The 26,228-nt window shown below is 39.3% G+C and overlaps 1 protein-coding gene across 3 annotated transcripts in view; it reads left to right on the top strand.

The window, feature by feature from the left end:
* Arhgap24 (Rho GTPase activating protein 24) overlaps positions 1-26,228 on the top strand; it is a 370,730-nt gene that overhangs the window by 252,400 nt on the left and 92,102 nt on the right. Inside the window, exon 1 of one of the 3 annotated variants that reach the window (XM_051198152.1) lies at positions 12,366-12,547. The exons of the other annotated variants lie outside the window; for them this stretch is intronic. The gene's annotated coding sequence lies outside the window, so the exon portion shown is untranslated. Of the gene's footprint in view, positions 1-12,365; positions 12,548-26,228 lie in introns of those variants that run through there. 3 annotated transcript variants of the gene reach the window in all.

The raw sequence follows: 26,228 nt of genomic DNA, 5'->3' as shown, positions 1-26,228 counted from the left end.
TAGTGGTCTGGTCTGAACATTTTATTCCCAGACATTGTGAAGAAGGATTACTGTTACATCTGCCTTCTGTCTCTGTTGATAATATTGCATTCCTGAAAGCCACCAGAGAGAAGGAAGATCAAGAGTTATCATCCAGAGGTTGTGAACTATGAATTTAGATTCAAAGTACACTGTTTTGACTTACTGGTCCTACTCTCTGTCCTCTTCTGAGATTTTGAGAGATAGCTTTCATTCCTGTTCTGCAATCTAAATACCCATATGATGGTAATTATGTGTTTTGATGAAGAAAAAAAGAAACCTCAAAGGAATAGCAACTAAGGAAAACAACAAAGCAACATTTTCTTTTAAATGAAGATGGTAGGTGAGATAACTGGAAGCAGAAAGCAAACTTTATTATATATGAATTGGACTGTGCTGTTCTGAAAGTCACACTTAAGAGGAAAACTTGAATCAGTTACATAGCTCCCTACACCTTTCTCTGGGTTAAGTGAGTCATAACCTCAGATAAAACTTGTCACTCAAGCCCTGTTTAAGATTTTGGTCAAGGGAGGATAATACCACCTCAAGGTCCATAGGCATAGGAGAGAAGGCAGGTATAAAACAAATAGCATCAAAGACAGTTTCTCTGCTCATCATTGTAAGTACATTCTCCATCACTCGATAATCAACATAAACTTCACCACCATTGGCCAACAGTATTTGCATACAAGGGATTTTGTATCAGATACACAGGGGATTTTAAATTAAAAATAAGTGAATTATTGCATTTTAGTAATGTGAATGACCAAGATTTTGGATGAAGTTAAAAAAAATAAACTTATCCATGAGGAGATAAAGAGATCCATAAATCAAGGAATGAATAGTTACTCATGTTATCAGTCTAATAAGAGTTATAAGTTAGCTGGGTACTGTGAACAATCCAGCAAGCCAAGTACTTGAGAGGCCAAGGCTAACCTGGGCTACATAGTGAGAACCTATCTCACAAACGAAACAAAACCCAAAAAGAATTTAAAGACAGAGAATTAATTGTCTTACCCCATTATTCAAGGCTTAGTCACTTCCCAAAATGCAGCCATACAACTAGATGTATTTACATAGTTCAAAGATATTTAACACTCATTAACACACACCTGCCTTTTTCTAGTTTACTCCAGGACCCACACTGCTTATTTCCAGCTTCCTGTGACATAACAGGGGCTCTGTGAGTGAACAGAAGGACTTCCGGGTCAGAGGAGAGATGAGTACGAGAGGGTATGAGCCCTAATGACATTGTCAAAGGAGATTCCAGGAGCAGGAGAAGTGTGAGCCCAGTCAAGAAGTGTCCCTTTCTGTCATTTTCATACACTCATCCTGGCATGAGAATATAAACTGATGCCCTCTGAAGTGTATTTGAAAATGCACAGTCTTTAGAGTCAAACCTTCCATCAGCATCTACCTTTTATATAATCTTCAGAGAACATTTAAAATTTTTAGAATCAAATTTTTCCTTTAACACTGTTCCTAAAATCATGAGTAATTGAGAAATGTAAGAAAGATAAACACCAATTCAGAAAATTCTAGAAATTTGAGGTATGTGCACAAATAAGTTACAGGCTATTGAAATACTAACATCCAAAACACCCCCCCCCATTTGCTGGATAATTTTATTCTCTGCCACTGAACCAGAAGGTTCATGACATTGCTAACTGTACAAACCCATTTTGGAATATTCCTTTTCCCTTTTTTCTTTTTCTCTTTTGGAATATTCCTTTTTTAGTTCCTAGGACTACAGTTAATAGAAATACATCATCTCATCAGTAATCGGAAATTTGAACTAGATGGCTACAGGCATCTTGGATCCTGTGGATATTTTATGATTTGTTTGTGTGTGTGTGTGTGTTGCTTGAGAAGTTTTTTTTTTTTTTAACTACCAAAAACAAAAAGAAAGAAAAGGTAGTCTGTGAAATGGCCACTAGAGATGTAAGTATTGTAGATCAAAAAAAGTTTGATCTCAGATGTTAAATATGTTAAATTATAAATGCTATAAATACTTTAGTATAAAATTTGACATTGTGGGGATTTGCTAGCAGTCCTGCTTCTTAGCAGGTCTCTCCACTACCCTGTCCTTAGGTACTTACACCCAGAAAGAAACAAAAGCTGGTGATCTCATGGACATTTTCTACCTTTACAATAAAGTAAATTGTCTCCTCATTAAATTTGATAAGACCTTCAAGGAAGTGAGAATTTACCACCATTATAAACTCATTTACTTATTTTTTTATAATATGACATTTATATAATAATGTTAATTAACAAATATTATGGCTTATAAGGTACATTTCAAGTATGAGCCCATAGGGGTTTTAATACCTTACAAAAATACCTTAAATTTAAGATTATTTTTAATTGTTTTCAATTAAATTTCAGAGAAATAAATGCTATATACTCTTTTGAGACTTTCTAATACTTCCTGGTAGTAGTAATGTACACCTTTAATCCCAACACTCAGGAGGCAGAGATAGGTAGATCTCTATGACTTCAAGGCTACCCTGTTCTATAAAGCAAGTTCCAGAATAGCCAAGGCTGTTACACAGAGAAATTCTGCCTCAAAATATCAAAACAAACAAACAAAAAAGTAAAATAATCTCTTTCCCCTCAAAATCATCTTATCTGTCTTTGAGGCCAGTGCTTTTCACAATCCTGCAGACCTGTCTAGCTCTTCTCCTGAGGCCTTGAGAGCCTCCTGCCTTCAGCAGACAGGCATGTGATGAGTGCACCCTTGTGAGTCTGCACTGGCCTCACAGTCTCTCACTTTCATGAACCCACACATCTCCAGGTGCAGGCCACAGAACTCCCTATTCAAGGATGGATTCTGAAAGCCATAGTGAGTGGAAACTAAGCAGAGCAATAAGCAAATAAACCATCTCCCACAGACACCAACACTGACCCAGGGATCTCTGACTTATATCCCAGGCTCTTCTGAAACTGGGTGGCTGACATCCCAGGACACTCTTCTACAGCTGCCATGTGTCTCCATGGTATTTAGACACCAGTACAAGAGCCTTCCTTCTTAGCCTTCTACAAAGGCATTGCCTCGGGCCCTGGTATAGGGCCTCCTTCATCGAGACTGAATAAAGGGCACAGCTGTAAGGGACAGGTGTCTGAAAACCTTGACAGAATAGCAAGAACTTAGGTGTACCTCGGGCACAGGGCACATGTTCTGTGGTATAGTAAAGAAGGGGTACACTTGGATTCCCACCCACTGCCTTGCTTTGAATCAGTAACAATGAAAGACCTGACTCTCTGAGTAAGAATCTTTGGATAAAACATTTTATTCAATATAACACAAGTTAAACAGAAAAACTGCATTTCTTGGGCCTGACTCAGACATTCCATATCCATGTGGCTCTTGGCTAGGGACATCTAGCCTAAGGAGTCAGTGACTCAATTGTTAAAGCCCTGTGGTCTTTTTCATATATTTGAATTATTGTATAATTCTTCAAAGTAAAGTGAAATAAGTCTTACATTGTGCCACTTGGGCCTGTGAACACTTTTAATTGTGCTGCTGATTTGTTTGTCTCTACCTTCCAGTATCCCAATAATAATGGAGGAAGAAGAATTGCCTATACTTCTAGTCTATAGCCTAGGATTGTAATATGCAGAAACATTCTAAAATGGTGACCACTGCTAGGCTACTTAATACATTTTCTTTAAAACTCAGACATAAGGTCCTTTATGGTCTCAACCAAACAAGGGAGTTTTAAGTGTGGTGTGCATTGGCTAGATAGAGCCTGTGCATTCTGCCAAAAAGGTCTTTGCCCTTTCAGAAGCATCATCGCCTTCTTCCTTCCTCAAATGCTGACAGCCAGTTTTGTTCTCTACTTCTATCACGATGACATTTTTAGATGCCAGTAACGTGACAGCACCCAGTATCTGTCTTCCTGAGCCTGTTCTGCTTCACCCAGCAAAAACATATTTCAGTTCCATCCTTACAGCAACAGACGACAAAGGTTCTTTAAAAACTGAATAACTGATTTTATAGATACAATAATAGATACAATATTCTGTGTAGTGTGTGTGTATCTGTATGTTTGTGCATGTGTGTCTGTGCGTGTTTGTGTGTGTGTGTATATATATATATGAGTATGTCTGTGTGTGTGCTGTGTGTGTATATATCTGTGTGTGTCTGTGTGTGTATATATGTGTGTGTGTCTGTGTGTCTGTGTATGTGTGCTGTGTGTGTGTATCTGTGTGCGTATATATATGTATTTGTGTGTGTCTGTATATATATGTGTGTGTGTCTCTGTGTGTTATTTCTCTGTGTGTACGTCTGTGTGTGTGTGTGTGTGTCTCTATGTGTCTGTGTGTGTATATGTGTGTGTATATGTGTGTCTGTGTGTGTGTATTTCTCTGTGTGTATCTCTCTCTCTCTCTCTGTGTGTGTGTGTGTGTGTGTGTGTGTGTGTGTGTGTGTGTCTGGTGTAGAGTTTTGCCATCTGTCAGCAGTCACTTGGACTGAGTCTATATCTTAGCTATTGTGAATCATGCCAGAGTGTACATGGGAGTGCAGACATCTCTTTGAAATACTAATTTGATTTCCATTGGATATGTTCCCAGAAGTAGGATTGCAGGATCATATCATAGTTCTATTTTTAATTCTTTGATGAAACCCCATACTGTTTCCTGACATGGCTGTACCAATTTACACTCCAATCAATAGTTTACAGGGTTACCCTTTCTCTACACCTTTGCCAGCACTTGTTATAATTTGCCTTTCTGACAAAAGCCATACCAAGAGATCTGAGGAGATGACCCACTTGTTTGATCTGTCTTTTGCTGATAATTAATAATGTTGAACACTGATCCATATAGCTGTTGGCCATTGCATGCCTTCTGAGAAATGTCTCCGTCTCCTCCTATCCTGGTCCACTTTTACTGCTGCTTAATGAGCTCTCTGATATATTTGGATATTAACCCATAATTGTGTATGTTTTGTAAATATTTCTTTCCCATTCTGTAGGTTGTCTCTTCACCTGTTAAGTGTTGTTTCTGTCTGCTTTAGTTTTCTGTTTTTAATTTTACTGTCTGTACTTTTGGGATCATTTTCCAGGGCAAGGTCAAGTTAACTTCTACCTGGTTTATTGTACCCTTTTTCCAGTTTCTGCTCTTACTTTTGGTTTCACTTACTTTTTGCATATAAAGAGAATGGGGTTTAATTTATTATTTCTGCACATGTATCCTCCAGTGTTCTGTATCCAGCCAGATCCTGGACACAGAAACATCACTGGATTATAGTTAGGAAAGACATGATAAATCACATGGACATATTAATTTGATAAATACCAGATAAAATGGCAGTTTTTCAACTTCATTTATTTTTCAAGATTAATGACTGTACACATGATAACATTGTTAAAGCAAGTGTTGCCAGTAGAGTGAGGCTGATTCTACCAATGCCAGGACTTCTAGAGTCTATCTGTCATAAGATGGTCCTGGAGTCAGTTTACGATATGTCTTAATTGGCTCCTTGGCTGTTCTCAGTTAGAAGGCTCTGTATTTGATGTCTCATCCTCTCAGCTTTTGGAGTCTTTATCTCTATCCGTCTCTATTTATATTTAATAAAAATTCACTGAAACTGTAACAGAACAATACTAATTTTTCTTAAGACATTTTTTTCTTTAAATTTAGGTTTGCTGTTTTACAAATAGGCCTCACTGTACAGCAGGCTACCCTAGTACTGACTATGTAGCTCATACTACACTGAAACCCATTCTGTAGCCCAGGTTGTAACTAGACCTTGTGTCAAAAGACAAAACAAAATAAAACAACAAACTTACCATTGGCTCCTCACTGAGGTTAAATTTCTTTTTGTCAATTCCATTTCATTCTCTTTTCATTGCTGGGCACTGAGTTTAAGGCTTCCGGTAGGCTAGTGGAACGCTGTATGACTGAGCTATGATACCACTATCACTCACCCTTCTCTGGTGGAAAGTATTGAGGGCCAGTAATGACGTGATTGAGAATGACGATTTTGTTAGTTTGGAAAGTGCAGCTATAAAGGCTCTATAGATATTCTTATGAATTTAGCACCCACACATGCTTCTATTCTTGACTTTACACATGAATATAGGTAAAAGGTGATGGCAATATATGATAGCATGTGCCTAGCGTAGCCTGGCAGTAAATGTCAGGTTTTGGAAAGCCAGTACAAGGCACAACTTAAGAACTTCAGTGCAGACTCTCATGGGATGTCAGTTCTTAGATTCTCCATGTGCAGTTTCTATATCTGCAGAGCTTCTGTCCAGCAGTTGATGAGATAGAAAAAGAGTACATGTGACAGGACCTGGGTGCTCACTTGAGAAATGGAAGAGTCCAACTCATTTCTAGTCCCACCCCTTTTCTGCCTTTGTTTTTGGTTCTTGCTGGTGGATTTCTTTATTTTCCCAACTGCTCTTAATATAATTTGAATTGGTAGAGGAAACCTCAGTGGATACAAGCTTTTATATCAGTGTACATTTTTGCTGTATTAATGTAATAATATTTTTCTGAATATGTAGATTTTATTTCTTAGAACAGGCCAATATTTATTAATTTTTCACTTTATGTTTTACTATGGACTGACAGAGCTAAAATGTGGCCTTGTTGAATATTATTTCTTGACATAGTTGAAGATTAATTTAGGAATTCAACTTACAGGTGACCTAAATTTGTTTGCATTGTTGCTTTATGTTTTCTAGTTTAAATAATGTGAAAAGTACGTAAGCTTATTGCAAAAGCACAAAAATATCAATTTTGCAATGCCTATTAAAAAATGGGGCTGTAGCCCAGTAGGAGAGCACAGGCTTTCCATGCATGTGGCACAAGGTGCAGTTGTAAACACCAAAACCAGAAACCTATTAAAACTCTGAGAGTAAAATATGAAGAAACAAATCCTTATAGCGACTAGATGACTTGTGCATGGAAGCAGCCCTAATATGAACTATTAACACAGATGTTTTTATTGATCATTTACTTTGAAATCTTCGAAGGATCTGCGAGGGGACTTACCAAACTGATGGCAGTGACTTCTCTCAAGGTGGTTTAGAATATATGTAGAGGACATTTAGACATTACCAGGAAATTTTATTTATATGTTTTATTTGGACAAATATCTGTACTTGTTCTAAGATTAAAAAGAAACACAGTTTTTAATTGTGAACAAATTAAAAATGCTTGCATACAGAAACTTGGCATATTAGTTAAGGCATCCTTGGAATTTATGACAATTAGTTGTAAATGGCTATCTTATGCACTCAGTCTGTATACCACAAACAAATGCTTTACCATTTATGTAGGCTATTTTTTTCCCCAAGACAACATTCCTAAGAATAAACTTTTCACACCAATCCTCCTTTTCTGTAGAAATTTGTTCTAAAAGAAAACCTTCAGAAAAAAATCTAACAGAAAATTGTATAGCAGTATTAAGTTTTATAGGAGTCCTGGAAGAAATTGAGGCACACACAATAGTGAAGTGTAGAAACTATATTATATTAATACCCAAAATGCTTTAAATGTTTTGAAATAACAAGTTGTTTTTATCTATTTTAAAACTGGCACATTTTATAATATCTCATTTGAAGATTGTGGGTATAAGAAAATTCTTATAAATGTTTTAAGGGAAATGGTAAATATACAGAAACTATGTATACAGAAATTATGACTATGTGATTAAAATCTTATCTATGAAAACTCTACACATGTGTGCATACAGAAGGGCTGGAATCAACATATGTAATATGCATGTGTATACATATGTTTATAGGTAAGTCAATAGACTATACAGAGAACATTTAGGAGATTCATCAATAGATACAGTTTTCTTCAGTGTCAAGATTTAAATAGAAATATATTCTCAGAGGAAGCTATTAACTTTTATACAAGAGGCACAGTATGATTGTCCCAATAAATATCAAACTAAATCATAATACTGTCTTTCACTCAGTAGAATATCATCCTAAAACTGTTGTTTGAGTTTTTAATAAATAAAAGAACAATACCTTGTTCCTAATAATGTGACAAAACTTGTTACTTGTTTTTAATAACTAAAATGTAATATCTGAAGTATGGAATAGTAATGATGTCAGTTCATACTTTAGCTTAGCTACAGGCCCTTGGGAAAGTATAGCATGAGATCTAGTATTTTCTGCTTTTCATTAATCACATTTATCAGGCTGTTTTATTAAAAATATGAGGTGTTTTATCTTTGAGCTTCTGACTCTGTGTAATAGAGTATGCTCAATTCCCACTTATATTTGCTTTGACTGTTCACCAGGCAAATCCCTTTCTTTTGGAATGGTGTGCCTTACTAGTGAAGCTTTTTCTTCATGTAAGCATATTAGAAAACTGTGTTTTCATTTAAAAAGGTAACCCATTGCTATGCATTAACTATTGAAAAGTAAAATGTCCAGTTGGTATCCATTTGGTCTAGCTTTTTATCCAGTCTTTCAGATATTGCTTCAATAGACTAACCAATCAGTTATTAGGTGAATTAACTTTATGTTTAGTCTAAATATTCTGACTGATGTCGAGATTTTTAATTTAAAGATTGTCTCCTCCAAGTGTGGCAGACCCAACTTGCTGTCTCATCATCAGACTGCTGTTGGTTACTGTGTATAATCCCAAATCCTCTGCCAGCTGGTGCCCAGTCACATCAAAGACCTGTAAGCTCAAACAAGAGGACAAAGTCCAGAGGAGTATCCCACAGGCCACCTGCCCCCACAGGCCACCTTTTGCATATGCCACCCACCTCCCCTGCCTGCCCTCCACTCATGTCACATCCTCCACAAGCCTGCTCTCCATGAACAAGTTCATGTTGCCACTATTGAGGCCACTCTGGAATGTGCTAGAACAGCAGGATAGTATCTTATGTGATAGTAGATTTGTGTTGGGTCATATGTACTCTGGTAACTCACTATCCCTCTTCTAATGATAGGCAGCTACCTCAATACAGTGATTATGCTTTGATGAATGAACAGTGCCCTGTTTACAGTTGTGCTGCATCCACTCTTTTTATATTGGAATTTGCACACACACACACACACACACACACACACACACACAGAGAGAGAGAGAGAGGTATACATGCTTGCATTTTCTTGTATTATTTTGTATATTCTAAAAATCACCTGGGTGGTGGTGGTGCACACCTTTAATACCAGCACTTGGGAGGCAGAGGCAGGTGGATCTCTATGAGTTCAAGTCCAGCCTGCTCTACAGAGAAAGTTCCAGGACAGCCAGGGCTACATAGAGAAGCCCTGTCTGGAAAACCAAAAAACAACAGCCAAAAAGCAAAACCACTGAACCCCAAGCTGCTCCTATAATTCTGCAATGTTTGGAATTTTTTAATAATACTCATAAATAATTTGATACCGGTGTTGAAATTAATGGTAGTTGTGTGTCTTAAGACTGATACTTGCAGAGTATAAGTGTGACAAAGTCGCTTTATCAAAAGATGCATTTTAAAAACTGAACCACACATTATTACCTACTGTTACTTTCTTCTCTCTCTCTCTCTGTCTCTCTCTCTCTCTGTATATGTGTATGTTTGTGTGTATTTGTGTGTGTGAGAGAGAGAGGGGGGGTGTATGCTTGTGTGTGAGTGTGTGTGTATGTATGTGTGTGTGCGTGTGTGTTTTCCTATGTTGAAGTCAATGCAGCACATTTACAAAAGCAAACATCAAATGGAAAATAAATTTTCTATTGTCTCATTATTTAGAGATAAATACTATTAGCAGGGTGAAACATTCCAGATTTTTTTCTGTTCTGTTAAATGTTGGTTACAAAATTCCAATCACATTAACATTCTTGTCCCAAGATCCTAAAAATTTGATTCTTCTAATTCTACTCAACACTACACTTGGCAAAACAAACAAACAAACAGTCATCTTACATATAAGTCAAGAAGAGATTGCCTTGTTTCATCTTAGGGCCATCTTCAAGGTCTCATAATTTAAAAAATAATCAAAGAAAATAATGCATTTGTTGTATTTTGAAGGGAGAGGAATGTTTTATTAAGAGAAAATGTTTGAACTTGCTTCTTTAATTTGAAGACAGAGGATCCCACTTAAACAAGAAAAATAATACTGGTACATAATATCAACTCTTACAGGTTGACAGGTTGGCTCAGCGGTGAAGAGGAGGTATTGCTCTTTCATAGAACCAGGATTTGTTTCCCAGCACTCATGTTGGGCAATTCAAAACCACATGTAATTTCAGCTGCACCCTCTTACGTCCTCCGTGGGAACCTACATTGGCAAAAAAAAAAATTTTAAAAAAAATATTTTCCTTAACATCTTTGCATTCCTTATACGTTGACTTGCCTTGTAAGTACACTGAAGGAATTTTCTTGTTAAGTCACACTTCTACCTTCTCATGGTATAAAAACTAAGCTTCATTCACTTTCTGAGAAAGTTACAAGTTAACTGATTTGCCCAGGCTGTGGGGACTCTGGGTCATAAAGGACTTGGCTTTAATTTCAAATTCTACTGATCACTAGTTAACACTGTACAAGCTAATCATTCTCCTGCTGAAAGGGAAAATAGAAGCTGTTTCATAAGGTTATTGGAATTAATGGAAGTAGCGGTCCTTCCTAAGCCTCCCAGCCCTGTGTATCTCGTGTGACACAGATGGGGCTGCATTGACCGTTGCTTTCCTGCTCTTCACCTGTCTCCCTCCTCTGTGTCTCCCTGGGCCTAACCTCTAAATAATGCGTAAGTAACTGTAGGGACATCAGCATTAGTACCCAAATGCACTAGCTACCAAATTAGCTCAGCAGTGAACTCAGCATTCCGTCTCCATCCTTTTCCCTCCATTAGTTGTCTTCTCCATCCCCCACGCAAAAGTCCACCAGGACACCAGGCTAACTGTGAAGCCAGTTATATACAAGGACACTCCAGCAGGGATTCTAGTGGTCTGGTTCATTCTTTTTCCAAGCCTAGATGGAACTCATGTTGCTCACAATTAACTCACTCTAGTCGTAGGCCAAATGGTGACTGCCATCAAGACTTGCCACAAAGAACACAGAGGTTCAATAAAATCCTTAGCTCTGCTTGTAGCCCACTTGAAGCAATCACTCTCTACAAAGCCCAAGGAGCCCTAGAAAATGAACATCAATTCAAAGGCCACAACACTCAGCAGGGCAATTGGAGGGAGGGAGAGGGCAGCTAAGTGCCCCTTCCTCTGAATTCCACAATATACAAAGTGTTTCTGCCCCCGCAGCCCAGGAAGTAGACAAAACTGGCAGCAAAGGCTGGTGCCTAGGAGGATAAATACATGGCAGGTGGAGAGCAGAACTTGGAGGATGGGGGAGTGGCTAAGGGGCGGGGCTGACCTCTCATTCCAGCAACCATTGCATAGCTCAGTAACTAATTATTTGCCTGTGGGGAAAACCGTGTCACTAAGAAGAAAGAATGTTTCACAAAACATTTAAAAAGCCTAACATCATTCCTCCCTCGCTTCAGAGGAAGTAAAAACTGGAAAACTGAAAATTTGAAGTTATCAATTAAGAATCATCTAAAATGATAAATTGTATCACTCTGTAGCAAACCTGTGTATGGTCATAGAAATGCCTTCTTGAAGCCTGCCAGAATTGAAATATGTGTGTAAGTCAAGACCAGCCTTGAAAAAGAATGGTAGGAATTTTTACGAGAGATTTTAAGTTCATCCTGTCAGCTTTATTAAAACCTACATCATTACTATTTCTTTAGCAGGGGAGATGATTATTGCATAATTCCAGCGTGTGCCTCAAATAAAGACAATATGAGATAGTATGGACCAAAACTGTTTTTAATCTTAAAGTATTATTTAATACTGGCAAATGTTTCAATGGTGTCAGATCCCTCAGAATTTTTTTTTTTTTTTTTTTTTTTTTCATGGCAAATATCAGAAAAACCTTACTGGCTTGACAAAGAAGGATGTGTCTAGTTAATGAGTGTAACTACATTGATATGTGCCAGTGGTATGTGTTTCCATGTGAGAGAGCAGGAGTGGAGGGGGTTGAGAGAGAGAGAGAGAGAGAGAGAGCGAGAGAGAGAGAGAGAGAGAGAGAGAGAGAGAGAGAGAGAGAGAGGAGACAATTGTTTGAAGCACGCCCCTGAGTTGGCTCAGGTTCACTGTTCTCTGAACTTTTATTGTCCTGGCTTAGCCACTCTCCAAAGGCAAGGTGTCCAGAGTTTAGGGTCTTTGTGTCACAGCCCCTCCTCTCCCCCGTGCCCTCCCATTTGCCTGTGTTCACCTTGTAGTAACCTTGCAGAACTCAGCAATTTTTTTTTTTTTTTTTTAAACCTGGGCTCAATCGCCTGGGAGTCCAGAGCTGAGAACAAGCCATGGTTTCCATTCCTGGGTGATAGAGTCATGGGAGAAACTGCAGTGAGCAAACACAGTGGGACCTGAGCCGGCTGGAGTGTGCTTTAAGCGGCTCAGGGCAGAGCAGCTGCTCAGTCTCCCAGCCTGCATCTGTCCCTGACCACTGAAGTGTGTGTGTATGCAAGGTGAGAGCGGTCTTTTCCTTAATTTGGAGACAAATTGCCAGGTACTGCTGTTGATTGTGTTTGGTAATATGGGGGGAGAGGGGATGTATCACCAAAAATTCAGGAATTTGGCTGTGTGTGGCTTTGTTTATGCCCTTGCTCACCGTCAGAGCCCTCTACAGTATGCGTCCGAATCATGGCAACAAACTAGACTTGGAGCGAGCGGTTCTTCCTCACTGCAGCATGATCATTTAGTGCGCGACTCGTTAATCGCTGCTGCCAAGTGTCCTAGCAGTCGTGGTACAGATTCCCAGTGCTAACTGGCAGGCATGTTAAAAATGCTTTATATAGAAGTCTGAATTACTGATGTTTTAAATTTCCTCGTGTGATGTGTTCTTTGTTTACCCACATGCTAAGCACTGAAACTTTCTAAAGAGTCTAAGGACAGCAGTGGTGTGGGGTTTCTATCCATTTGCTTCTCAAATGAAGCTTCTACTTGGTCATCTCTCTCTCTCTCTCTCTCTCTCTCTCTCTCTCTCTCTCTCTGTGTGTGTGTGTGTGTGTGTGTGTGTGTGTGTGTGTGTGATTTTAAAATATCTCAACCAAAAGAAAACTCAATAATGTTTATCTTCTGATATGTTTTTAACTAACTTAACAACATATAAGCTGTTTTTACGAGCACATTTAAATCGTACAACTTCAAGCTGTGTGTCTACTAGATAACACAGATATTGTATGAGCTTCTAAGAGTATGTGAGAACATTGCCATCCTCCCTGGGTTCTAACAACAGGAACTTAAACCATGTTCTTGGGTGAACAGATGGCCCTTAATCCTTATCCACTGCAGCATGCTAGCTACCAAACCAAGTCTGTAAACATTATAAAGAAGGTATATTGTTTTGTAGTAACTAAATAAATATATAGGATATATAGGATTTTGTCATTCATGAGTCCTATCTCAGAATGGGGGAAAGGATAGGTTTCAGGTTGTGTATGAGTAGGATTAGAAAACAATTAGGAAAGCTATTGAATTTTAAAGTGGTGAGAGACACTGGGTTAAATTGAAGAGTAATTGTGAAGGAGCAGTGAAGCACCCTAGAGCCTCAGAGGCTGAATTTCTAATGAAAGAGCAACACCATTACCTAAGGGAATTCAGAGTCAGCAGAAATGTAGTCAAGGAAAAAGTTTAGTAAAATGTGTTGTCAACTTGTAGAATGTACTGGTCTGTACCAATTTAAAAAAAAAAAAAACTTCTTATGCAAAGAGTAAACCAGTTAACATAATACCTTTAAAATGGTTAAAATGTTTGTTTAAAGTTACATGTAGGTAGACTCTGAAAATGAATAAAGCAAATATGTTTAACTAAAATTCCATGCATTCAAACTGATTTCAACAAATGATACACAGTATTAAAATTGTTCACGTTATATTTGTCAGTTTGGCAGGAATGTAGGAAGCCCCAGCTAGAATGTCACCTGTTTCTATGTACATAGGAACTCTTTGGTGCCTTGAGCACTCTGCTATTGGCTTCCTGCTCTACAGGTGAATTGCTTTACAGAAATAACCTGACTCTACCATCCGTATGATTTCCATGTGAATTAGAACAATACAATTCATGTCGCAGCCATGGCTGAGGAGAGCAGATCATGGCCATTCTGTTCTTACACTGGATCCTTAACTTTACTGGGTGTCCACTGCCAAAATCTACATTTTGGCTAATTTGTTTTAAGTGTTTAACACAACTCCGGTTCCACGACTGAAAAGACATTTTTATCCCTGTGACATGAACACTGGATTGTCCATATTTCTCTGATGATATCCGGCTCAGATGTTCATGTTTAAGTGTGGCCCATATGTATCCATGCTCATCTTTCAGGCAAAAGGCTAGATCACCATCTTGGGTGAGGCATAATCAATCTAAGAAGAGGAGAAAGACCTTGAGTGGTGTCTGTGTTTATTCTTTAGATGACTGACTTCATGATAAGAGGTCCAGAAAATGTACAGATTAAAGGACCTAATCTCAAAGCATATACCAGCCTGTCCAAATACATTTATGCTGATGCAATTAAGCCCCCTTAATGTTTGCTATTTATTTATGATAAATATCTAGAACTTTTGACAATGGTTAAATGTCTTAGTATTTTGTATTCTTGCTTCCATTGTTTTTCTTTAGAATTATGTTAGTTTTTTGTTTTGTTGGTTTTTTGTTTTTTTGTTTTTGTTTTTGTTTTTTGTCTAGTCTTTAAAGTAACCACTACATCCTTAATGTATTAAATGCCACCTTCTTCTGATTTATTTCCACTATCATTTGGGTGAGAAGTCAATAATGATTTTGTCCCTTGGGAACAGAAGTGCCTATCTTCCCTGAAATCAAGTAATAGATCTGCTCACTGCCTGAGCAAGAAATAGGGTGGCCAAGGGACAGGGGGAGATATATGGTCACTGTGCAGGCAGTGACTGCCTTGTTGTGCCTGGCAGGCTGACTATTTGTGTGTCTCCATTGAGTTGTCTCCATTGAGTAACACAGTGTTCGATCAAGCTGAGATGAGGATGATGGACATGGATATGGCTTATGGTGCTCTAGTGACTTTCATCTAGTTATTAGCCACTAGTAAGCTAGCAAGTAGTTCTGTTCTACTCACAAGCTTCCTTCCTTCAAAGCAAAGCTTCCCACAGCATAGCCAATTTACAGGGAGCTTCTGAGGCCTACTTCTGGGCTTCTGGCTGGGTCTAAATGATATGCAGATGGGATGCACAAGAGCAGAGAGTAGGCTATGACTACTTCTTTAGGGTGTATCTCTCTGAGGCCAGTGTTCTGATAGTCACAGGGCTCTTTAGTAGAATCTGGGTCTATAAGTGCTCCTAAGTTAAGTAGGAGCTGATAAGGCTCAAGGTTCTTCCTTGAACACACAGACTGCAGACATTGGTTGCAGGTCTGTTTAAAATACCTTTCTTTTTCTATTTAATTATTAATCTTTTGAAGACAGAGCTTCATAATGCCCAGAATAACCTCAAACTTTGTATGGAACAGAAGGCAGCCTTGAATTTGGGGTCTTCCTGCCTCCACCTCTGGAGTACTAGGATAACAGACATATGCAGTTTTGAAGTTAAAACCCAGGGCATCTTGCATGCTAGGAAGCATTTTAGCAACTGGCTTATAATCTTAATTGCTTTATTTTATGTTCAATGACGTCTAAGAAAAAAGAAAAGGAAGTTGCCAGAAGATATAGCTAGACTGTAACTATGGTTATCCTTGGTCTTCTCAGGATGTAATCAAGGAACTGGTTGTTCCTTATCCTAATGCCTGGAGCCATAGCTGCAGTTTGTGTTTTTGTTTTTGTTTTTTTCCCGTGAATTTTGGCATGTTTGTATATGTATGATATTTCTTGCATATAGAATTCAGGTCTAGATATGAAAGTCATTTTGCTTTCATTTTGTTTTATGCTTGAATCACCTGGAGGTAATACCATACACATTCTTTGACTGCAGTTTGCCATAGGAGGTCATGGCTAAAATTTTCCACTTATGGTATTGAGTTGGTGTTCAAGAAGGGACACTATAAAGTACTTTGTAGTCAGGGTTTGGAAATTTGAGGTGTATATCTATATGTTATCATCAAGACAATTCCTGTTTAAATATTGGAATTATTGTGCTAGCACATGTTTAGAAAAGAAACACATCTTGTCATACACATAAATTTTAAGAAAATACTAATGATCAATTAAATGTAAACTTCGCACAATAACCTGAACATTCTCGTCACTGTACAATTCCAAGAGTCATCAAGAAGCTGGAGCATAGGTCTGTGTCACATGTTCTTGCACATGTGAGGTCCTGTTCACTACACACACAAACTTATACTAGCCAAGGGGCATCAAGACAGTGTAATTACAACCTCAAACTATCTCTACTGAACACAGGCATTCTTCAGGAAAAGAGCAATGGCGTGTTGGGCTTTAAGAGAATGTCCAGCAATTTTACTTCAGAATTTTCCACATCAATGAAAATACGTGTGTACTATCCTCTCTTGATGAAACATTTTAAAATCCATTAGTCTTTGCTTGTTTTTGTAATGAAGCATTAAGCCAGTGTAGATGATCCATCTCTTGCAACTCTTGGTGCCCTGTAGAATGGAGCTGGTGACAGGAGTCATCAGGACATGACTGTGCCCAGAGACATTATTTTGTAGCTGCAAGGAACCATCTTCTGTTGTTTCTAACCTTCTCTTACAAATCCCCAAAAGTTAAAACTTTTGTGTAAGTACTGTTAGCCAACAAAATGGCTAAAAAGCTACAAATCCTCTTTATTAAAAGGCCTTATTACATTTATTGACTCATACTTCAGGAATAAATGTTTCCAACTTAGGGTTTGGAGAATGGTCTTTTAGTCTATTTGCCTTTAAGTTTTGGTTTAAACCATCATTTGGCATGGTTGTTATTCAGTAAATGAATAAACATACCAAACACCGTGGCAGAATTGCCTTAAGATTCCTCACAAGCCTTTTATGTTGTTGTCAATTTGATTTTCATAACAAAGAAGTTCAGGAAAGAATATTAAGATAATGTTGATTATTCTGACCAAACAAAAGGATCATTCCTCATCACAGACAAGCATCTACAACCAGCAGTACCTACACTAGCAAACATAAACTGTGACAAGAGATGTATATAAATGAATTAGAAATTCATGTTTTGGCTGACCTGACACACAGTCATTGCAATGTCCCTACTTCTCAACTCCGTAACTGTACGCTTGTATTAAATAACGGGCAGGATAATTAGCTTAAAATTAGGATAGATGAACCTTCCACTTCTGCTTTGATCAAATGAGAACCCTCCAGACCCACATCATCTCTCCTGGCCTTTTACCTTCTCATTCCTTAAATATTTTAAAAAGAAAAAAATGTATGTCTTGCTTGAGAAGAAATGGAGTTTCTTAACTCACTGTTTTCTTTTCCCATTCCAGACATAGAGTGATTGGCATCTCCCAGTGGAATTTAGTATATAAACACGTGGAATTTCAACGCTGTCAGGGTGGGGGTGGGGTGGGGAAGAGTCAATAAGACTATCAAATGCCGGTACAAGGACTCACTTGGAAAAGAAAAAACAAAAAAAAGGTGTCTGATACACAAAAACAAATCTAAATGGGTCAAAAATGTAAAATATGAATCTGAGAGTAATATAGACGCAGGTTTTAACAAGTGCCTACTTGCAAAACACAGTAGATGCAATACCAATGTCTCTTAGCTGCCATAAGCAAGGAATGAAAGGCATTCTACTGAAGCAGAAATAAAGGCCCAATGTGGCCGCCTTCTTTACTGACAGCCTGTGTTTCCTGTGCCTTTCATGCCTCCAGGGACAATGATGGAGCCAGCACAGTGCTTTCTACCGGAACCACATGAGTGGTCGGTGAGAATCCGGAGTGTTTCCTTGCTCCTGCTGTCCCTTCCTTAGTCTGATATTTGGCTGGGGCCTCCCAGAGATGTTTGCAGGATTCAGATCTGGAATTCTCATGGTTGGGGCAATGGAATGAGGAGTTGTGATTTGTGCTTGAGCGCTCTAGCGGCATCAGGCTGGATTGCACTATTGCAGCGAATCCCCAGCAATCAAGGGCCCCAAAGACCCAACCTGGTAAGCAGGCGGCCTTCTGCTGAGGAAGTTTTCTCTCCTCTGACTTCCATCTCTCATCTCTCACTTCCTGTTCTTCTGGCTAATTTCCTCACCCTGGAATTCCCTCACACAGTAATTCTCTCCTGTGACCGCCCATACCATCTCACAGAAAGAAACACTTGTCATTCAAGCTCAGTTCCTCAGCCTGGCAGCCGGCTCATAGCAGTGTGCAATGTTCCTGGCTCAAATTAATGCAAATCCACAGACCTTCAAACCTGCAGTCTCTGATAGCAGGAGGTCACCTCCTGATATCTGGAATTTCTGCCAGTGGGCTTGTATTGGTTAAAGAGCCCATAAATGTTTTTAAACGTTTGAAAATGTATCTTTAACTGAAAATTGGAAAGAGCAACCACATTCAGAAACAATCACTGATGAAGTAAGTCAAAGTGTTGGATATGAGGGTCGGCTGCGTGAGTGCTAAAATATCATAAGCTTAGAGTTCATGATGTCAGCAAGGGGTAACCTTAATTATCAGAAATATTTACTATGAGCAATGAGCACCGAAAAAAAAGGGAAGCTAGACCTCCATTAAGAACCTTGAATGAGCTGCCGGATGATGAGCTACTAAATCTTTCTGGACTTAAGTTTTACATCTGTAAAATTAGCCCAAGTCGCATATAAATGCTACCATATGTGCATAGGCTTTCCACAGCAGAGGAAATGAAAGGTTAATTTATGGATGGTAATAGTTTAACAAGTGGATGAGCACGATTTGGTGGACTTGTGAGTTTTCCTAACTGGGTGGGATGATGAGGATGGGCAGTGACTCTTAAAGAAAGTAAGAAAAGTGAGTGGAAAATAAAGAGAGCAAGTGTGGCTACCAGAAAAAAAAATGTCGTATTACTGATGACTTCCACCAACAGTGCAAACACAATGGCATACTCAGAAAGAGGCGCTTGTCTGTGTTTGATGCTGAATATATAAGAGAAGAATGAGATGGAGACAGAGGTGTGAAGGAAAAAAAAAGAGTGTTAAAGAACATTTTTAAAAGTATTGCCAGGATGTTTTTATCTGATATCTTCAGAGCACATTGACCTGTAATGTTCAAAGTCCTCCTTGACCCCTGCCCCCCACTCCAGGCACAAGGCCACAACAAATAATGAAGTGTAGACATCCTGACTGCAGGAATGCATTATCAGTCCATAGGGAGAAAAAAAAGAGGAACCGGGTGTGCTTTGAACCCACAGAATGTGCAGCACCTGCTGAATCAAAGGGAAAGAAACCGCAGTCTGCGGTTCTGGCAGAAATCAAGGGGTGAACGCAGGCTCCAAACTACAAGACCATTTGTGAAGGACAAATATTGATTGTTCTTTGCCTTGTGATGCATTTGTCCTTGCTCACTAAATAGCAATATCGTCTCCGTGTGAAAGCCCAAACCCTCTCACATGTTCCTTCTCCATCAGAAAGGTAGCAGCCTCTAACAGGGAAGTTCCGAAACAATGCAAACCCATCCAAATTACATCCTCAAGTATAATGGCCAAGTGCCAGAAATCAACTCTGCCCACCTTACCTGTCATTAATTCCACAACCATATTTTATTCATTTAAAAGGAGAAACTTTCAGGTGGCACATACCTGCAACCTAGCACTTAAGGAAAAACAGGCAAATCATGGGTTCAAGACTAGCCTGAACTACATAAGAAGTTTGAAGCTAGTCTGAGATACATGAAGTCTTATCTGAAAACAAACCAAGAAACAAATAAACAAAAAACAACAAATAAAAGATCCAATAACATTCCATAATATTCCAGAAATTAGTCATTGTGCCTTTTAAGGAATGTATTTACTGTGAGTCTGGTTTGCAGAAGTCATTGCTGAGCTACTTCTATTCTTCATTGAGATAAGGTCTCTTGTGTCCTATGGGTCTCTTTATGTAAACCAAGAATACCATTGAACTTCTGAGCACCTGCCTCCACTTACTGAATGATGGGATTACAGGCCCCCATCACCATGACATTGATGTAATACTGGAAATTGAAAACCAGGGCATTGCCAAGTGCTCTACCAGAGGTCTGCATCCCCAGACCTCTTGCCCATCTCTTAACAAATAATATGTTCCTTCTACCTATATTCATTGCACACTCACTAACTCTAATGGTGTGATCATCAGAAAACAAGTTTTGTTTCTTTATGGACCGACTCAGAAAGAAAAGCAATTGCCAATAATTTGTGGGGCTACAAAGAATGCAAGGAGATGGAATCAAATGGAAGGCTGCATGCAAGAACAGTTTTTAATGAACTATAGAGTTCATATGTGGCTGTCTTGATGATGTAATGAAGGATATTACTTTCACCTACAGTGGTAGTAGGATCAATTCTTTCATGTTGTTATCTGTGTGTGAGCCACTGTCTCCATGTTCTTAGAATGACACCGAGTTTAACAGTGCATCAAAAATGTCTGCTTTTGTCACAGAGTAGAAGAAATGAGTGAACTGATGAAGGTTTTTCTTCCAGCTTCTAGATGAAGTCTCACGAGTTCTGTCTGTGAGGGTGACTGTCCTGATCCTCTGTCTCTTCACCTCACACTCTGACATCTGTCTTTGTGTTGCAATCTCTTGTTGTGATAAGGACACCAGTTTGCATGCCTGATATATTTTCTAGCTGATTGAAAAAACTTGGTGAACTCCTGATTTGGTTCAGCCCTTCTGCCCTGAGAGAGGCTGCCTTTGTTTAAAATTGCAGGTCAGATGGAAGTTGTGGTTATGAAGTCAAGGGTACGGAATGACAAATAGAAAAGTTTAAAATAAAAGACTGAATTAAACTTTTCCCCCAAGTCATCTTGGGAAAGTGCTTGTAGCATCAGGAGATCAAATGCAGCATCCCAAGATGTGAGATTCCCATGGGGTGGGGACTTGGTGTGACACATGTCTGTGCCACAAAACTAAATTACAATGAATGGTCTGCTACCCTAAGAGTCACAATGTCAGAGACACACACAGTGCTCATCATATTTTGATCCAAGTGAAACCACTGTGTGTTGATAATGTTGAAAACAAATTCCCTATGTGAGAATGAAGCTTAGGGACAGAAAAACATGTGCTCTTCTCTTGTTAAGGAATTGCTGAGTCTCAGATCTGTCGCACTGCCTGTGAATTCAGTAGGAGAAACACTTTAAAAGTCCTGACAGTCTTCTTTAGTGGCTTTTAAATGTTATATTGCATAGCAAGAATGGCAACCATATGTTTGCTGAGTGCTGTCTACACCCAAACCTCTTCATTTTCACAACAGCGGTATAAATAACAGATAAATAAATCAGGCAGTTGAGGGAATTGAGACAGCAGCTAAGTAATTTCTAGTCAACTCTCAGCTGAGTCAGAGCTCAGACCTGATTCCACAGCCTGTGGCTTAAACACCATGGACTCTTGTTCTCAAGAGAGATGTCTGATGTTTCTGAATCTGTCTTTAAAACGTGAAACAAACTTACTAAACCGTGTGTTTTAAAAGCACTTGTTACAGTTATTTCTGCAGAGGGGTGGCGCCCCTGCCCCTTTCTTTGTGTGAGCTGTCCTTCCTTGTGTGCTGCGCTGTGAGGCACATTTTCCTTTAGATACAACCCAACGGGCAAACCTGCTTCTTCATACCTTCCATGCCCCCCTCAGCCTCACCATGGACCTGCTCACACCTGTCTCCTCCTGGCAGGGTTCCTGCTTATCATCTTCTTGTTGCCTTGGGCTTTACCGAGCCAGAGTCAGGTCCTGCCTTCTCTGCTGTGATTCTCACAAACATCCTGTCACTTGCAGTGACCTGACCACAGTCCATGGTGGGTTCATGGATAATTAATTAGCTGAGAGCACATCCAATAATGCCTGATCCCTGTTTGGCTGCAGAGGGAAGGAAATGCATGACAATGAACTGAAAGCAGTGACTACCCCATTACCTTTGCAAACAGTAATGAAGCATAAAAGAATCAATAAAAGTAACTATGCAAATTATATTAAGCATTAAAAGTAAGTGTGTATTTCTTAACATATTCCTTGCCTCAAAGTACCTTGCTTAAAGAGGGGAAGAATATATGTCAGTCTAAATTGTGTATCCGAAGATGGAACCTGTCTAGTGTTCAGATATTTTAACTTTCATCAATACTATTCACTCAAAATTGAAACCCCTCAACAGTATTTACATTCACGTGTAACCTTTTTTTTATCACTGAAGATGATGCATTAACCCTACATATACATATACAAATAAAATATTCTAGCTTTAAAAAAAAGATATTGATTACACCACTATTTTTTTAACAGAAGATGACACAGAAGGAACAAATCGCCCATCTAAAGAAATTGAGTGTCATTCATGTGATTGGAGAGCTTAAAAGCAAACAGGCAATCAAGTACACTATGGATTAAGCCTACACTTTCCAATGACTTTTTATTGCTATAATGAAATAACACAACAAAAGCAAGTTCAAGGTGGAAGTTTTTATTTTCGCTTACATTTGAAGACAAAATGAGTTCATCTTGGCAGGGGGTATATGGCAACAAGTGGCTGGGGTGTCAGCAATATACGAAGCTAAGAGATGGTGTCTTCCGCTGATGTAAGAATACAGAGAGAGAACTGAGTTGCCAACCCTCAAAGCCCTCCTTCTCCCCCCCCCCCCATGACATCCTTCCTCCAGTAAGGCTGCACCTCCTCAATTTCCCACCACCTCCCCAAACAGCTCCACCTTCTTAGGACCACACCTTCATATACCTGCTCCTACAGAGGACATTGTCATTCAAACGACAACCTAAGTAAACTTTCATTTTAAAATGATTTAAGTAAACTGGTTGCAACTTCACAGTTTCTCAAGAGACCTAAGGAATCATTTTTTCTGAGCTGCATTTTAGATTGTGTCTCTAAGTATGGAGAATGTATGAATGAACGCCATGGAAAGGAGATGAGGTTTTGGTGGGACAGTGTGTCCAGTGTCTTCTCTAGGTCCCATGACCCCATGGCCCAGTGTAGAGCTCTGCAGTTGACCTGTGGCATTCTCCATGTCTCTGTCTCATTCCTTGTTATACGAGTCTGTGGATATTTGGAATGTTTGGTGGGACTGGATTTGATGATTGGGGTTCTATATGAAAAAGCAAGGAAAACTGTGACATTTTCAAAGTAGAGGATTGCCATGAATACTTAAAGAGACCCTTCCTTGCTGAACTAACCTTGATGAAATTCAGCTTCTATAAATCAAAATCCAATCAATTATTTTGGCATCACAACACAACTTGTTGGTAATAGCTTTGAGCTGGATTGGGGCCATCCATCATGTCACCTGATCAGCAGGTCCTTCATGTCACAAATCTCATGTGTGGAGGGCACAGCTAAATCAATTGCCCAACCAGACAGCATCTATCAATGCATCAAACATAAAAACTGCTGATTATTTGAAATGTCTCATTTCATTTTTATATCTTCTTTTACAAGATCACAATAATGGAGCCATTGAAATAGCTACTATTACACTGGTAGAGGTGGCACACTGGATGTTCTTTATTAGATCTACTTATTATTATTGTTGTTGTTGTTATTATTATTATTATTATTATTGTGAAATTCAAAATAGTTGTTTGGTAGACCATTCAGTACAATGTAAGCCTGCTGGTTGAATGAGTCCTACAGACTATAGACATATGACAGGGATGGAAGGTATTGTTAGGTCATTTCAGGTTATCATCTTTCCAACAGTTTTGGCAGACAATCTGTTCTCAGTGACAAGATAGAAGAGTGTTTCGTGAGATGCCTGGTAGTTCAGTAAAGGGCCTGCCAATCTTTTGCAACTCATCAGTCTTTACTCTTGGAACAAAGTAAACTGAGACTTACTCTTAACACAGCTTCAGGGGGAATGAATGGATCCTTTGCTGGCTTTTGGTGACCTAGGGGAGGCTACCTGAACTAAATTTGGATCAAAACCCAAAATGTAGCACACATCCTTGTTTCTAAGCTACAGTTACCCTTACTGGAATCTCTATTTACATATGTAGATGTGAAAGTCAATGGCTTGCTTACTGGAATCTCTATTTACATATGTAGATGTGAAAGTCAATGGCTTGCAACTCTCCTTGCTAGGTGAGAATACTTGCCTTCATTTTTTTTCTGACTCAAAAACAGGGATTGATACATATATAACATCTATTAAGAGTAACTTTACTTATTGTCTAGAAGCCACATGACATAGTGCCTTGGAGACCAGACTCAGACACTATTTATTAAGACGGGAGTAATAGGATCTACTTCATATGGTAATGATTAGAACTGAATTGCTTCTGGCTAATAGAAGTGCAGTGTATATACTAGACACTCATATTGTTCTAGTTCGCTTTCTGTTGTTGTGATAAGTACATGGCCAAAACAACTTGAAGTGTTTACTTCAGTTTATAGGTTTCGGTCCATCGCTGAGGCAAGTCAGGGCATATGCTCTAGCAGGAACGGAAACAGAAATCATTAAGGAATGCCACTTACTGGCTTGCTCGCTCTCTTGTGCTCAGCTAGCTTTATCTATAAACCCCAGGTCCATCTGCTTCTAGATAGTGCTGCCCAAAATGAACTAGGCCCCCACAAATCCATCTTTAATCAAGACAATGCCTGCAGACATTTCCACAGGCCCACCTGATCTGACGCTTGCTCAGTTAAGGTCCCCCCCTTCCCAAGTGACTTTAGTTTGTGCTGAGTCAAACAAACATAAGAACTAACCAGGGCAAAACTATCATTATATTTTACTCTGGCAGCAGTTGGGTTTTCATTTTAAGTTTGTTTTCAGAATTTCCACTTTCAATAAAACTAGAGAAAGGGGACAAATACTCATAAAGCAGATAAAGTTGAAGTTCATCTTGAAGTAGTGACAAGGATTCTTTCTTCTTGCCTCACCTGAGTTCACGTGTGTACAGTACACATTTGGAAACAGCTGTAGCGGTGTTCACAGACCTAGCCTTCAGCAGTGGGCTTGTTGGTATCTATAAACAGATAAGGGAAGTGGTTCTGAAAATTGAAATATCAATAATAAATATGATCCCCTTTGTGGTGTAGCAGGCAGGTTGCCATTCCAAGCATTTTCACCAGCCAGGTAACGTCACCTTCCCACAGGTAAAAGTAAGCAACACATGCAGAAAGGTGTCCCTTGACTCTTGGCTATTACAGATGCAATTTAAACAACACTTTTCCTGTTGATCTTGCATCACACATGCACTATAGATAAGTGAGACAACATGGATGGGATGTAAACATTGCTTTCAAGAGGGAATTTCTCCCCCCCCCTTTAAATTTAAATTAGAAACAACCTTATTTTGTATATCAATCTCAATTCCCTCTCCCTCCCATTCTCCCAAGCTCCCCACTGACACCCCCCCCCATCCCATCCTTCTTCTGCTCCATAGAAAGGGTGAGGCCTTCTATGGGGAATCATCAAAGTCTGTCACATCAATTGGGGGCAGGGCCTAGGCCCTCCCCTGCGTGTCTAGGCTGAGAGAGTATCCCTCTATAGGGAATGGACTCCAAAGTCTATTCCTACACTAGGGATAAATGCTGTTCCAGTTGCAGACAGGGAGAGGTGACGAGTAAAGGGGTCAAGACCATGCTGGAGAATCCCACAAAAACTGCTGACCTGAACAAGGGGGAGCTCATGGACCCCAGACTGACAGCTTGAAAACCGGCATAGAAAGGAACCGGGGCGCCTGCATGTGGGTCTCAGTTAGGAGGACATTTCCTTTTGAAGTAAGTGTAGTAAGAATATAGCAGTGTGTTCTTCCTTCCGCTTGACCTGCTACTGAATGCAGTGTAAAGCAAATGGGATGAATGCTGAGTTTACTTTATGGAATGTACAAATGTAGCCTTTTCTTGTCTATGGTATTCCAGTGCAGGCTCTGAAGGCTCAGTGTCTGGAGTCAAATCTGATTCCCCTGCTTCCCCCAGGTAATTCTAAGCATACTGCTTAGCCTGAACTCCTACACTCCTCTGCAGTTTAGAGAAGGATGTCATAGGCAACATAGCCAAAGCCTTGGAGCAAGAAATGCAAAGCACTTGTTGTTACAAGATGGGAAAAGAAGTCCACTAGGTCTATGACATGCACAAAACTGCAACTTGGTGCAATCAGGTCCTGTCAC

Source organism: Phodopus roborovskii, unplaced genomic scaffold (genome assembly GCF_943737965.1).
Source record: "Phodopus roborovskii unplaced genomic scaffold, PHOROB, whole genome shotgun sequence".
NCBI classification, from domain to species: Eukaryota; Metazoa; Chordata; class Mammalia; order Rodentia; family Cricetidae; genus Phodopus; species Phodopus roborovskii.
Note: the sequence above shows the minus strand (reverse complement) of the source record. Positions and strands in the feature narration are given on the sequence as shown.